Here is a 17,106-nt window from a genome sequence, read left to right on the forward strand (position 1 = left end):
CTCCAAGACTCTCTCCTCCTTTACCCCATCTACATGGGATCATAGAAAACCTGCTCCGTGACCATTCCTGCCCTTGCACCGTGTAAAGGAGGTGGGATGAGAGAGGGCTGGACCCACTGGAAAGGGGCTGACCTCCTCCAGAACCCAAAGGCAGAGGCCAGCCCCACGCCGCTGCCCAGAAACACCCAGCCCAGAGGACTTCCAGGTCCGGCTCCAGCTCCACGCGACCAAATGTGGCCCACGCTGCCCATTCCAGAGCTTGGCTGGCACCCTCGAGAAGCGGTGCCCAGGCGGGGCAGCCATGCACCTGTGCAGCTGCGGCTGAGAGGAGCCCAGCGTCCAGGCGGCAAACAGGTAAGAAATGCGCCCTTAATACCTGCTTCCCTCCCGCCATGGCCACGGTCACACCTGGCTCTGATTCTTCTCTGACCTGTGGGCTTCCTCCCCTTCTGATTCTCTTAGTCCAGGACGTGGGTATTTGGTATCTAGTCCTGCTATAACAAGTTACTACACACTCATGAAAACAACAGAAAGTTACATTTCTGGAGGTTAGAAATCAAAATTGACTAAATTTTGAACTAAAGTACACAGGGCTGGAGAATTTGTTTCCTTGTTTACCAACTTCTAGAGGGGGCCTGCATTCCTTGGCTCATGGTCCATCTTCCATTTTCAAAACCAGTTGAACAGTATTTCCAGTCTCCTGCTACCCTCTCTTTCTCTGCATCCTCCTGCCTGACTCTTAAAAGGACTCTGTGGTTGCATTGACCCCTCCCCCCCAAACAAATCCAGGATACCCTCCCCATCTCAGAATCTTTAACTTAATCTATAAATCCATTTTGCGATGTAAGATAATATAGTCATAGATTCTAGGAACTAGGTGTGGACATCTTTGTGGGAATCCTTATTCAGCCTACTACACCTCTCACAGAAATGACCTCACTGTGTTGTATTAATTTGGGTAATTGTATGCCTCCTTTTCCAATACCTAGACAGCATTACCTGATGTAGCATCATGATACAGCCTTTATGTCTTAATGCTTAGCTCAGAGACTGGCATGTATAGGATTTTAATAAATTTGCTAAATTTGAGGTATAATTACTAAAGAATGACATATATATAATGTGTACAACCTGATCGTTAGTTAATACATATTTTTTTACTGAATTAGAGGCCAATGATATTTAAATAGAGTTTCTGAAGGGTGAATAAAAATTTCATAGGCAGTTAAGAGTTGAAGGACATGCCTGATGGAGAGGTGGTAAATAGCATGGTGGCCGAATCACTAGCCCTGGGTCAGTATTGCTGGAGCATGATATGTGCTGAGGGATGAAAAATTAGGTAAAAATATATCAATTTACTTGGATAAAAATTTAGATACAAAGTTTTTCCTTATTCTAGACATAACATGAAAAATGATATAGTCACACAATCAGTTGTTTTGTAATATTTTGAAAGTAGAATTCTGTTTCACCCCCAAAACTTTACATAGAAATCAAATGTATAAACCAAATAAATGTGGAATTTCAGTCATTATGGGTGTGAGGTGCAATGCAGGCCCCTACAGGTAGCTCATAGGACACTTTCTAAAACAGAATGAAACCTTCCAATGTAAATAAATAAATATGTACTAATGCAAGCAATTTTTATGCTATTATAACTGTTTTAAAAATCAGTTTATAAAACTGTACAATGTGAATCAGTATACATCTACACATTGAGAAAATGGTCTGGAAGAATCTCAATGAAGGTGCTAATAACTATCTTTCCAATAGGAGGATGGATCATTTTATTTTCCACAAGTTCATTTGTATTTTAAGTTCATTGTACTTAAAGGAAAGAAATAAATATGTGTTGGTATTAGAATGAGGAAAAATGTATTTTTAACGTTAGATACTGTTTTAATGTTAAAATAGTGTCCCAAAGTCTAAGAGCATGTGTTAGTGCGGGTGTGTGTCAGGTGCCAGTATATTCAGAGACATATACTTTTTCCTAGACAGCGATGGCCTCTTGTCTGCAATCCTGCCCTGGCAGGTCCCCTCTGTATTTTCTATACAGTCTTATGGGACTTAACAACAGGACACAGAAATGGGTTGTTGGGAGATTTCATCTGTGACATGTGAACATCATAGGGTATAATTATACAAACCTAGATAGTATAGCCTACTATGCATCTAGACTATGTATAGGGACCACTGTCATATATGTGATCCATTGTTGCCCAAGACATCGTCTTTGGTGCATAACTGACTGACTTTGTGGTGCTGGCACAAGGACTGCAAAACTGCATGCTCTTTACCAACTGGTAGTTATACCAATAAGTACCACTAGAGGGAAACTGAAAGGCAGGAGGAGGAGAGAAGGGACTTATTCCTGTCTGCTCCATTAATCCTAACAGTGCAGCCCAGCATGAGTCTGCATCCCAGGTGATGGCAGTTGGTTCTAGTCTCTGATTCTTTGACACATTCTCAGAACCAGCTGACCCCTCAAAGGTACTAGCAGCACCTTGATAGTGTTCTTTCCTCAATGATCTGGTTCCCCAAACTGTAGTTCCTGTCCTCCATAGGTCTAAATTCTGATAACCCCAAACTCTTATGATTGTCTCCTCGGCTCCAGGGATGTAATTGATACCAGCAGTTAACTCTGTGTTATTTCAGTTTTTCATATTTCCTTTTTAGTCCTAAAGGCATTTCTTTAACAAGTTCCTTGTGTTAAATTCTCTGTGGGGGAGTACTTACTATGATTCTGCTTTTATTAATGGACTCTGATGTGATATTTGGAACGAGATGTGGACCTATGGAACAGACCTTCAAAATGGGATCCAAGGTTAGTTTCGACATGTCCTTAGCTTTGAACATAGTAGTAATTTCTTTATTGAGTGGAAATGGGATATGAGAAATTCATACCGTACCTTGGCATCATGTTTAATCACCTGAGGTTGAAGGTGATGAAATACCCTCTGAAGCCTTAAGGGTACCAGATGACCTTTGTGGTAACAATAATTCTTCTGAGTGTTCTGGAGAGCATGCAAAAAATGACAAACTCAGATCATTAATTCTTAGTTCAAGTCATAGAGAATTCAACAACTCCTAGGGTGACCCTGAAAGAATCACTTATTTCTTATAGCTTCAGGACTGACTTTGCCCCCAAATTTAATTCTGTAAATTGCAGAATTACCACCTAAAATGATAAGACTTGCATGTCTTATTTGTAAAAGCGAGGGCATTGATTAGTAACAAAGGACTCTGAGACTTGGATAGGAACCATCTAGTTAGACTTGGGGAAATCTGAGAATCTCAGAGCAGCCTATCTTCTTGTGTCTAGTGAGACTTGTGTGAAACCCTTGAATGACCTTATAACACAGTCTAACCACATCTTATCATCTCTAGAGCGAAAATGAAAAGTGAGATCTCAGCTTTTCCAGGGACAAGTACAAAGTCTGACATGGAAGAACAGAGTTTATACTTCAAAATATTGTAAAATGTTGCTAATTTTTATTGACAGTAACTAAAGTAACAGTGAATTTTAAGGTTATCAGATTAAAGATGATTGGATATAAAACATTGGGCTAAACGAAATGTGTAATATGGTTCATTATATCCGTTGCTAGACAGTCTTGTAGTGAGAAGTGTACCAAACAGGTTTCTTTGTTGATTGTAACTTGAACTCAGCTATTGCTAATATTCAATGAAGATAAGATGCAGCAATTTTCCTGACATAATATAGAAGGAGAAATTCAAAGGCTAATTGGAATGATGGAGTAAGTATATAATCTGCAATCTGCATATCCACCCACCCCCAACTATGTCCTCAAAGAAGTCATACCTCCCATAAAGCATTGAGAAATACACTGATACTTACAAGGTTTTGTGGTGGGTATCTTCTGTAGACTAGGGTCATGTACAATACCACCATGGAAATGGACTCCCAGATTTCAGTGAAGATGATGGGATTCCAGAATGTCAAATGTGGCTATTATTTCAACTGAAACGATGCATTCTCCCATAAAATTAATGTAAAGGATGATGAGAATCCAGAGCCACGCCGCCAAACACAACCATACATCACAGATTCCAGTTATACGATGCCTCGCCATTGGCTCTAGAGAGGATGAGTGTAGGCCCCTTCATGCAGGGGGTGTCCGTGCTCTATCCTGCAGGCCTGTAAGTGGTTAGTAAATACTGTTGAATAAATAATGAATGAATGAATTCATGAATTAAAAAAGCCTTCAAATAAGAACCATTAAGAATTTCTTAATCCAAAAAACATAGTAGCTCTAGAAATCACTAACAGATTTGAAATGTCAGTTATATACTTGTCTGAATATATCACTAATATCCCATGCGCTAGTCTCCAAAATTTTCCTTGGTTCTAAAATGTATCCTGTCCCAGATTTTCATTAAGATCTACTTGACTGTACTTATTGAAACTTTTGATATTTTTATGACTGTACAAAACTTATTTTCTTTCAAAATGCAATTTTTATGTAAAAATCTCAAGGAGAGAGTCTCACCTGCCTTGAGGATGCTAAGAGTGTGTAAGACTAACATGTCTCATTTAAATTTGGAAGTAAATTCTGGTTTGGATTTTGATCTGGATATAAATGTGTAAATCCCAATTTAAGGTCTGGAGCAGATGAGTAAGAATTACAATTGTCCTGAGTTAAAAGCTGATTTCACTTGGGAGGAATGTTTAAAGATAATCCCTTACAAGAATCTTACAGTTATCTCAAGATGCATGAAATGATGCTTGAAGAAATGGAAGAGCTTAGAGAGAAAAATAAGAAACAAGATCCCAGCAAACAAATAAAAAGGGGGTGGAAGTATAGCTTCCATTATGAGAAATCAGACTCATAGAGCAACTATTCAAGCTTCATTAATCTTTCTACTATGACATTAATATTTCACATTTTAGTGTAACTTAAGAGCTTTAAGTGTAATTTTTTCCAGTGGACCTTTGCACAGACCTTTGCACCTTAGCATTTGCTCAGGAAATAAAATATCTATTGTAGTTTGTTCAATATCCATCTTTTCCACCAGAGGGCAGCAAGAAGATGTAACCAGATTACCTTCTCAAAATTCCTGGCTTGGGTTAGAAGCCAAACAGATTTACATTCTATCCCCTTAATGGAATCTTAGCTCGCAACCTCAGACAGAGTGGAGACAAATCGACTTATCCCTGGCAGAGATGATTTAGATAAAGAAACTTCTCACAAAGTAGATGCACATGAATTCAAGCCTTGGCCCCTGAAGTGGAAGCCAGTCACATGACCTGACTAGCTTTTGCCAGGAGTGGCATATAATCTCAATTTATTTTCAAGGAGCAAAATCACCTGACCCTGGGAATCGCTAGACTAAAAGAAACAAACAAAAACAGTTGTTATTCAGATCAGTGGATATGTTTTCTCCACACAGAAGACTGAATGCCCCAAAATTGGAGAAAATGGAATCATTATTTCTACACTAACAGCCTTGATGCAAAATTTCCAAGTCAAGTTTATAAGGTGTATAGGGATTTGGTTGCTTGTTTTGCTTTCTTCTCTCTTGCCAGTTACCTCCTAAGAACTGGGCATGGATCAGTGAGTTCCCTCCACTGTCGCTGCCAGTGAGTCTGTGCCTGATTTGGTGAGTTTCTGAAAAGGTACCAGGGCCTCCAGTGGAACATAATACCCTTGTACTACACCAAAGGATGGAGCCAAGCCACATTTCAGTGTTGGCTACTGAACCAACGTCTGAGGAGAGGCCATCTTTTCTGCCCAAGAAGTGGTCACTGGAATCTTTCAAGTGTTTGTTTTTACAATTAAACTAATAAAGAAAATTATTTTTAAAAATAAGTTTCACTCAGCAAGGAGATAGTTCCCAAACACCCAATATTTCCAAGATATTAGTCATCTGTGCCCCTAGATGCAGTCACAAAAACACACATGTGTGCATGCCAAAAAGCAGAGTTCTCGGTTAAGGACTATCATGCTTCTCAAAGTTTTCTCTTTTGCACTTGTATTTATTGCTGTCTGTTCTCATACAATTCTCTTTGGGAGAGTCTAGTATAGCAAGTGTTGCCTTAGGAGCATAGAAGAAAATGTGATCAGGGCAATATGCTTATTGTATTTTGAGTGACAAAATATTGAAGTCACATCTAACTCAAGTCGGCTACAGAATAAAAATTCAGGATAGTAAAATTAGCATTAAAAATACCCTCCCCCGAGGATATAACTATCATGAGGATAAGAAATTTTAATTCTTTGCTCTAACAAAAAGTTATTTAATTCCTTCTTCTAGTCAAAGTACCAAGAATAATAGTTCAGATGCTCAATTATATTTGTCCAATAGAAAAAATGCCTAAGAAATATTCCACAGTAGAGACCAATGTCCCTTAGTAATTCCATTGTAGACACCCCTGTACCCCGCCTCCGGCATTAAAGGAGATCACAGTTTCATCGACTGAACATGAGCTGAAGTAGTTATCTCGGTCTATGAATGGGGCACATTGCTAATTGCCTGCATCGTAGTAACGGTCATATCCAGAGAGGCAAGCTGCTTCCCCTATAGAACACACGTGAACAGAGAATGGCTGAATAAATGGGAGTTTCCCATCTCTTACTCTCTCTGGGGTAGGGTTACCAGGTTTAGCACCAAAAATAGTGTTTAAATTAGATTTGAATTTCAGATAAGTGAATTTGGTTTGAAATGTGCCTATAGTAAAATCATATTCATGTTTTATCTGAAACTCAAAATTAATTGACTGCCTTATATCTGCCACCCCTACGCTGGGGCACATATCTTCTGAGCAGAAGCTGGGAGAATTGTCTGACTTTCAGCAATGATCTTTCTCTCTGGGCACACAGATTGTATCCTTTTAACTTCAATGTGTGCTTGTCATTGCAGGATAATGATGGGAGTGGGTTCCATTTAATCCCCTTAAATATGCTTTCAGAAATTCCAGGATTTGAAAATGTTCCCTGAACTCAGAGTTTGAGGACCACTGGTATACAGCCTGTAGTAAACTGTCGTCTTTGATCCGGACTATGGGTCTGCCCTATAATCTTCATACCCCATACTTTGGGGAAAAAATTTCTGTGCAGATACCTTTGTTCAGAAGATTGAAACTAGACTTAGGAAGTGGTATGCTACCTAAGCAATTTCTGACCAGTTATTACCCTACTGATCATGAAGTGTCTCGAACATCCAATTCTAGGGGTAGGGTGGAATTCATAATGTAAGGGAAAGTGCTAAATTAAGTCATGATAATAAGAACTCAGCTTTTCCAACATGAATATGGTTTAGAAAATGTGATCTCCAGGCTTCTGTTCACAAACATCCAGTATTAATCCTGGGCCAGAACCAGACTTGCTGTAATTCTAAACAAGTGGCCAATTCTTGATGATAGTCAAAGGGACTGGGGTCGTATTTACCCACAGCTCAGCCATTGCACTCTATGGCTTAGCAGAGGGTTCTGTGGAAAAACTTGGATGCCTTGGGTGGAAGTGAGTGGAAAAAGTGGCAGGAAGCAGAGGAATCTAGCTAGTAACCAGGAAGGAGATACAAATGAACACTTTTCCATAAGAAAATAACCCCAAAGCTTTAGTTACAGAATCTTGCAAGGAAAATGCTCTTTTGTCACTTGTTAGCATTATGTTACTTTTTATTGAATTATACTGTAAATGTGTATTACTGAGTAAAAGGAGACCAATTCAATGCATAAAAAATAAAATTCTTGCATTTCTAGAAACTTCCATTAGGCATTTAAGGCCTTTTACAAATTAACACCAATCTATCTTCCTACTGTCACCTACCACTTCTTTGTAGGACTGCTACACTCTAGCCCAGAGTTCCTGAACTTCAGCACTACTGACATTTTGAATAGGATAATTTTTGTTTTAAGGTACTGACCTATGCATTGTAGGATATTTAGCAGAATCTCCTTGGCTTCTACCCACTAGATGCCAGTAGTACGTCCACCCCCAAGGTCATGACAGCCAAAAATTACCCAGAAACTTTGCCAATAACCCCTGGAAGACTAAAATACTCACATTAAGTACCACTGAGAGTAAATGTCACCCTCCCCATTGGGAACCACTACTTTAGCCATGAGACAACTTGCCTTTCTAAAAAAACATTTTCACACACATGCACACACACATACACACACACACAAACTTTCTTTTGTTCCCCTTACCTGAAACACCCTTGTAATTAATAAACTCATTCTTCAAGGGCTAAGTCAACTGCTACCTATCCATATGGTTTTCTTTATGAACAAAGCCAAAGTAATTTCATTTCCCTCCTCTGACTGCCATGATCACTACATATATCTTTATTCACATTAATAGTGTTTACCATCCATCAACTCGCAATTATTCTCTCCCACCAGCTATGAGTTCCTCAAGAGCAAGGTGAGCGTATCCACACTTCCCAACATGGATGTTTTTTTTTTTTGTGTGTGTGTGTGTGTTCAAACAAATACATACAACACTAAAAATAAATGTTTTCATTGAAGCATAAACCAAAGTCCTAAGTTATACCATTTGCAATATTTTTCCTAAAGGAAGACATGATTTTCATCCTCATTGAGCAAATTAAATTAGATTGGACCCCACCAGACCTCTATTGCATCAGCATATCTGATTCCTTCATATTTTCCAAACATGCATTTTTATACCCATTCCCACCATTACACCATTCTTGAAATTGTTGGACTTACTTGGAAAGTTCCATTTTCATTTTTCCTTGTCAAAATCCTCTTCATACAGTGCCTCTTTCAATCAGTGGGACCCAGGACAAGAGAAGAGAAAAAGGTTGTTGGGGAAGCCAGGAGAGAATAACATTTCAGGAACTAAATGATAAGAAAGTGGGTGAGATTAAGCTGGAGGTGAGCTCATGGATTTGTTGATCTGAGGTCTGTCGACTTTTGAGAGATGAGGCTCAGTGGGGTGGAACTGCTGAGAGCCAGAGTGCTAGCAGGTGAGGCAGGAAGGAGTGTAAGGGTGAGGATGTCATGGCTAAGAGGGAAGAGACTGATTTCCTTGACAAGTGATAGTAAAGAAAAAGCATATTTCGCTGAGCATGATCCCTTCCAGCTCTATCCATGTTGCCAGAGACACACTATGGGGAGGAGAAGGGGTGTGGGGTGTGGGGAGGAAGGGAGTAGGATGAAAACAAGGGGGGTGGGAATTGAGTGGGGACTATAACCAAAATGAATATGCATCCATTGTGCAAAAATGAAAAATGATGTAAAAAATATATAAAATAAAATTTTAAAAATTTTAAAAAAGAAAATAAATTAGAAGTCACATTAAAAAAAGGCAATCAGTAAGTACTACAATAGCGTGAGGGGATCACGGGTCACAGATTGTGTGAGACTGGGACTTGCTTGTTGCCAAAGGGAAAGGAACTGGGAAGTAGGGGACTTCGAAGCTATGCAAGAGTCATAAGCCAAGATGATGAGTGAGGGAATGAATGCAGGAATGAATGTGTGAATGAATGATGTTTCTCTCAGGTGCAAGCTGACTTCAGCATGCGGTGTACTAATTAGAGCAACTAGAGCAGAAAGACCCAAAGGGAGGCTGCACATCCTCAGGAGAAAACTTCACGTGTGGATACACGTGAAGCAAAAGCAAGTGAGCACTATAGCCATGAAATAAACCTGAAACTCCAGTGACTTTCTCACAACCCACAGGCAGTCCTGAGTACCGGGGAAAGAGTGGGAGGATGAAGCACTCAGTGAAAAAGGCAACAGGTCCCAGAGATAATTTACAGTTGGGAATGGCATGACTTCCTAAGCCGTCGAGTGTGTGGTCCAGAAAGCAGAACCCCAGATGCAGTTGCTATAAAAAAAATCACTCGTGACTTTTTTTTGGCAAAAAGAAAGTCCATTTTGAGTATCTCTTTAGCAGCACAAACCTTCCCTTAAAAAGTAATAGCTCCATGAAATCCTCTTCCAGATGGAATTCACTTTAATGTGAACATGGGGTACTTTGCAAGACGGTTATGCGACTCACCGAACCCATGTCACCCTGTCACATGCCCTGTGCATCTTTTGGCATATCTCACAGTCTTCCTGCAAGGGGGGCTTGATTTATCCTTTACACAAAAGGAAACTGAGGGAAGCAGCAGTTAGGGAAGTGGCCCAAGATCTCACATACGGCAAGATTACAGTCTTTCTAACTGCAACGTCCACATTCTTTCCACCATGTTAAGCAAATGCTCCCTCCCATGTAAAGGGTAGTGGTGGGTGCAGCCAGACTTAAGGCCAGCTTCTGGCATGCTATCTGGAAGGACCCTATCCTTGGCTTAATGTTCAGCCATGGCTCTTTTGAAGTTCACTTTTTTTTAAGATTTATTTATTTATACATATAAGAACTGGGGTACAGGCCAGATGTGTGGGAGGGTGAAAGGATTCACCAGAGACAGAGCAGGGAACAGAACAGCAGACTGACCCAAACACTGCTGAGGGGAGCAGCGGGAGAGGCAGGAGAGGTCTGCCATGCCATGTGGGTATCTCCCTGGCCGGCTGGGATCAAACCCACACAGCAGAGACTGTGGACAGCTTCACAGCACTGGGCTCAACTGCCTGCACCACTAGGGAGGCCCTGAAGTTCACTTTTTTTTTTTTAACAAAGGGCTCTGAAGTTTCACTCTGCACTGGCCCCACCAATTATGTAGGCAAAATTGCCTAGAATCATAGAAGGTTCGGCTTGGAAGGCCTTTGAGAGGCCATAGGTTCCACTCCACCCATTTTGCAGACAAGGAAACAGGCACAGAGAGGCCTTCTGGTGCACCTTTAGTCACAGCTGATTAGCGGCAGAGCAGCTATAGAAGTTATGTTCCCAGTCTTCTTCCATTACCAACCTCCCCTATCCCTGCGAGCCTTAAAAGTTAGAGAAGGGAAGTTTACTCCCTCCCTGCAAGAATTTATCACTAGCCAAAATATCATTTGTGGCTAAGCTGGGTCAACTCATTTCACTCCTGGGCAAATGTCCCTGGGTTTTTCAAAAAACCAAATGCACATAAACCTGGATGTGATTTTGACAAAACCACAATGTCTACACTGTGGTAAAAGAAGCCTTTAGCCAATCTCTTACCTAACACTCACTCCCCAACATGTATCTCTTATGCAGGTTATGGTTTAACCAGGATCAGGTGGGGTCATTGCCAGGGAAAACAGGATGAGACCAGCCTCTAGGCTAAGGCTGGGGCTCCTAGCAAAACTGATCCAGAGAAAAGAGAGCATTTTGGCACTGCCAGTCTCTCTCTGGGGTCCAGTATGCAACTATAATGCTTCTCCCACATTGATGTCCCCTGAAGACCCATCACAGGGTTTATCATATCCACCCTAGGCCAAAGATAGAAATAACAAGTATTTGTAAGTCCAAACCCTTCCGTGCCCACCATTAGGAAGTTACAACAATGAGGATGCAGTGCTCTGATTCCCAGCCCAAAAAACATATTTGCCCCAGAAACACCAAGCTTGTAGCTCTCAGTGGAGAGCTGGTGCTGGGAAGCAGTGGACTGCTCTGAAGACCACACATGTCCCGGCAGCCTGAGAGGAGGTACAGTACATGAGATCACAACCAAAACTTGATTATGCCAAAGAAGAGCCTCGCTGTGTCCATCACACCACCTTCCAATCAGCTGACCCCATTCAGATTTCTCCAGCAGCCCCTCTTCCTTTCAGGACCACCCATTGTCTCATTGTGCTCCTGCAGTCTGGAACAGTTCCTCCTCCTCTTATGGCTCTGTGTCCTTGACAGACTTAAAGAACATAGACTTCATTCACTAGACTGACCCTCAACTTGGATCAGTTGGATTTTTCCTCTGACTCACACCTCGTTTTCTTGGCAAAAGAAATAATTCTATGTTCTCAGTATAGCACATTAAGAGGCTATTCTGCACTATCTGTCCCACAACTGGTGTTGCTAACCTGGATTGCCTGGCCAAACTTGCATCTGCCAAGTTTTCCACTGTGGGGTCACTACTTTTTCCTTGTATTTGATTATTATTTTGTGAAGAGCTATTCTATTATTATACCAATATCATGCCAATATAATACTGCTCATCAAAACTCTACGTTTAATAATTGGCATTCCACTGTAAGGAAGAACCCTTTCTTTTCTTTCATTTGTTTATTTATGTTTTATTAATAAAGTTTATCAGTGTGATATCATGGGTGCTTATTTTGTTTGACTTTCAACCCAATATTTTCATTATTTAGTTTGATGCTTTAGTTCTTAGATTTGGAGATTTGGTTGGTGGGAGCTCATCAGCCTGGCTTGCATGTCCTGTCACTTTGAACATTTATTTTTTACTTTTATCATCACTTCACCACAAGATGATTCAAGGACATCTTTTTCTATTCTTTCCCTAGCCCTACAACCAGCCATTCCTCTAAAGTCTTAGCTCCTTCCATAAATAAACTGGAAGAGGATTCTAAAAGCCAATATCTGGTCTTAATGTGCTCATGGCCACATATATCTGTCACTATTTCTTTATGTGTACATATTTTAAATTCTTGAGTTTGTACCTGTACTTCCAACTTCAACCCAACAACACAAGGTCATCTAGCTTTCCCTATTTTTATGTTTGAAATTCTTGTCTCAGATGGTGAGTAATATAGATCTGGCTCTCCTCAATATATTTACCTATTTGTTCAGTCAACTAACTTACTTGGTGAAGGTAATCCCCAGCTGCCTCCCCACCTGTTACTTCAGCATCTTCCCCATTTTATTCCTTAACCATTAGACTACCTCCAACCTCCACATCACCAGAACATCCCTCCCCATCACTGCCATACTTTTTCAAGAGGATGAGAAGAGAAGGAAATGGATTGGTATTTTTAAGGCTTCCCAAGTGATTCTAGCTATGCAGGTAAGGTTTGCATATCTCTGGGCTGAAGAGAAACAGGAAGATAATATTTCCACGATCAAACCCACCATCTGACATTCTTCCAGAAACATCCCTTTTTTCGCAGGGTCTCAGGGTCTCGCAGTTAAGGGTAGAGTGGGACTACCCCTGCAAAGGGTGGGGAATCAAGATTTTAGAAACAAGATGAACTGGCAGAATAGTAGATTTAAGGGGTACCAAGAGAAACCACATTCAGGCTCGCCCTGACTGCCCTCTCAAAAAAATATCATCCCAGTGTCCCCTTTTGAATATACATGTGCATCATTGCTCCCTAATCTAATTTGCAATCAACCTCCTGTGCTTTGATTCCTGAAGTTTGAAAAGAAAGTGACAACTTCAAGTGTGAACATAGCACTCTATTTCGAGTGGTCTTGTATTTTTCCACATTGGAGAATGGATTGCCCTCCTGGCAATGAGTAAATCCAGTGGATGCCCTTTTGAAACACATCTCTGCCAGCATGCCTCAGCCTTGACCTATGATGTCTCTACTCTTGGATATTCCAACCATGGACAACCTCAGCAGCCTCATTGCCTTCATTATTTGGTCTTTGCCATATAGCCTGGTAGAAACTATAAACCCAACACTATACTCCACAAGCCTGAATGGTCAGGGTAGAGCATGTTAACACCTGAGCCAAAGTCACTGTACTTTCTCCAGCTCCACACTAATGAAGAATTTTTGCAAATATTTATTCTGGAAGAGAAATTGAAATCAAGTTTACAGGAAAGAAGGATGAATGATTGAATTCTGTTATTGCCTTTCCTGGCTTCCTATGTTACTGGAAAAAGACATAAAACCATATTTGTGCCGTTCATTTTCATATTTTCATCCTAACATTATGACTGAGAGAAAAATCAAGGTTGGCCGCAGATGAAACATCTCTGACTGGAAAAGGAACACTTTGTCCCAAAGCCACAACTGGCACAGCCCTGCCAAGCAAGCTCACGCAATAAAATTAGGGCAAAAGTCTAATAAGAGAAGAGCTAAAAGGAGAAAGGATTCAACAGATGGAAGTTCTTTCATTTACTTAAGCTTTGTGTAGTCAATATCTGATATGCTGTTTTATATTGGTATGTAAAATCTTCCTCCCATCTGATGGTCAATGCCTGAAGATCATCATAGATGATATTTTGAGAAGGAATATTTGATTAAATCATAGACTGACATAGACCACAAGAAAACTCCAGTGTGAGATGGATTTATGCTGCTTAAAGTTTAGCTCCAGGAGCACCTTTGTTTTTCTAAAGTACAAACAGCAGCATTCAAATATTACCTTATTTTCATGAACATATATGTGTGCATTAAAATCAAAATACCAGGATTTACCCAAAGGACACAGAAACATCAATTCCAAAGAGCACCTGCACCCCTATGTTTATAGCAGCACTGTTTACAATAGCTAAGCTTTGGAAACAACCCAAATGCCCAAAAATAGATGACTGGATCAAGAAGATGTGGTATATATACACCATGGAATATTACTCAGCATGCAAAAAAGATAAACACATGCAATTTGCAGCAACATGGATGGAGCTGGAAGGGATCATGCTCAGCGAAATCAGCCAGAAAGAAAAAGAAAAATACCAGATGGTCTCACTCATAGCAGGAATTTAGAAAACTTAAATAAGGGACCAGGAAAAAGAATAACTATAAGAAAGAAAATATCAAAATCAACAAACAACTATGAACCAGAGACACTCTATGGGGGATGGGGGCAGGGAAAGGAGGGCTTGGGGTCAAAATAAGGGGGTTGTAATTATAAGGGTAATATAAAAATAAAATTTAAATAATAAATAAAATAAAAATGTAAAAAAAAATCAAAATACCAGGAAAGAAAGAAACTGAAATAAAAACAAATCAGACTAATTTGTAATCTGAAAGTAATACAATAAATAAAATAGATTAGGGCCTGGAATCGAGACCAGGTTGGAAAATTATTACTATTACTGCCCATAATAAAGATATGGAGGTGACTTAGTCCATTCAGCTGCTGTAATAGAACATCATGGACTGGGTGGCTTGTAAACAACAGCAATGTATTTCCTCACAATTCCGGAGACTGGAAGTCCGAGATCAAAGTACCAGTTGATTCAGTATCTGGTGAGGGTCTCCTTTCTGGTTTATGGACAACCATCTTCTCACTGTGTCCTCACATGGTGGAAGGGGTGAGAAATTTGGGAGGTATCTTTTATAAGGGCACTAATCCTTATAATGGGGGAGGTCCACCCTTATGAAGTAATCTCAAAAAAACTTTATCTTCAAATCCTATCATATCGGGGATTAAATTTCAATACATGAATTTTTGGAGGATACATATTTTCCAACTACAGCAGGAAATAAGGAAGATTGTATTATCAAGTCATGGAGAAATTCAGTGAATCAGGGCTTGTGTTCATACTATGTGCATTATGCTGGGCTGACACTATGGATTGATGAAAGAAGTAGAAGATCTGGTTTCCACTTACAATCTTTGCCAGACCAGTGGTCTGTTGGTATGGGTTCATACCAACTCATGAAAACAGAATGATAAATATCCAGAAAATTCTTAAGCTCATTTTAAAATCATTGTTAGTCTGAAATTGCCACAAAAATAATATTTACAGGGCCTCCCCTGGTGGCACAGAGGTTGAGTGGTGGGCTGCAAAGCTGCCCACAGCCTCTGCAGCACTGGTTCTATCCCTGGCTGCTGGAGAGGGTCCCACAAGGCGCACAGACCTCTCCTGCCATGCCCACTGCTCCCCTCAGCAGTGTATTTTGTCAGTCTGCCTGTTCTGTTCCCCGCTCTGTCTCTGGTGAATTCTCTCACCCTCCCACGCTCCTGACTGTACCCAGTGCTTGTATAAATAAATAAATCTTTAAAAAATATATATACAACATAAAAGTGGACAAATTTCTGAAGCATACAATTCATTGACTCTGAGAGATGAACAGGGCCTTGAAGCTTACCCAACTCCACCCATCACTGGAAGTAGTGGAAAAGAGTCAAAGAGGTAAAATGGCATCAAGGTCATACAGCTAGCTAATGATCAGAAACCAAGTCTCATTCATTACCCCTACTATGTGCCAGATACTATGATGGTTCCTAATCCTTGCTATTCCTGTTGCTACCTTCATATGACTTACTCACAAATAGTAGAAAGCAGGATGGATGAATGAAAAAACTGAAGCTCATTAATCCCTCCCTCCCAGTCAGCGAACTGATTATGTATTATTCAGCAGAGTCAGGTTTATTAATTCCAATCACAAAGTACTACCAACTTAGCAAAGGGATATGTGAGTGCCTCCCTCCCTGGTTGCACAGGGGTTAAGTCTCAACACTATCAAGATCTATGGCCAGCCACTGCAGAATGAGTTCCATCCCCAGCCAGGGAGCTACCCACATGGCAGGGCAGACCTCTCCTGACTTGCCCGCTGCTCCCCTCAGCAGTGTATTTCAGTCAATCTGCCTATTCTGCTCCCCATCTGTCTCTGGTGAGTCCTTTCCCACCCCACACCTCTGGCCTATACCACAGTTCTTGTATACACAAGTAAAATAAATAAGAAAGAGGGAGGGAAGGAAGGAAGGAAGGAAGGAAGGAAGGAAGGAAGGAAGGAAGGAAGGAAGGAAGGAAGGAAGGAAGGAAGGAAGGAAGGAAGGAAGGAAGGAAGGAAGGAAAAGAAAAGAAAAGAAAAGAAAAGAAAAGAAAAGAAAAGAAAAGAAAAGAGAAAAGAAAAAGAAAAGAAAGAGGACACGTGGTTGAAAAGTTGACTACGAAGGTGCTGTGTATGTACCATCGGATGTAATTGGGGAAAATATGGCTTTTGTCCTCAATTGAGTTCCAAGTCATAACTTCTTAAATTATAACATGTACTCCCTAAGAAACTACCAAAAATGAGCTGGTGATGTCAATTCCTTCCAGATGGAAAAGGTTGATGTCATCCCAAGGGTGGCCCTTGAAAGAATCATTTATTCTCCCTAGTATAATGGAGCAGCTGAGCCAGAGGTGTCAGAGTTGAAATGAGTTCCTGAAACCAAATAGGCCCTTCTATAGCTATTTCCTACCTGTCAGGTTGTACCTCTCAGATTTGGGGAGAGAAACTTGTGCTGTGACTGAACCAGCTGAACCTCCTCAGGGACTAGAAGATTTGGTTCTGCATTTACCATCCAACCCCTATCAGCATTAAAGTGACATTATATATATTTTAAGCTTTATTTATTTATGCATACA

The sequence above is a fragment of the Talpa europaea genome, assembly GCF_964194135.1.
Source record: "Talpa europaea genome assembly, chromosome: 4".
In the NCBI taxonomy this organism is placed as follows: Eukaryota; Metazoa; Chordata; class Mammalia; order Eulipotyphla; family Talpidae; genus Talpa; species Talpa europaea.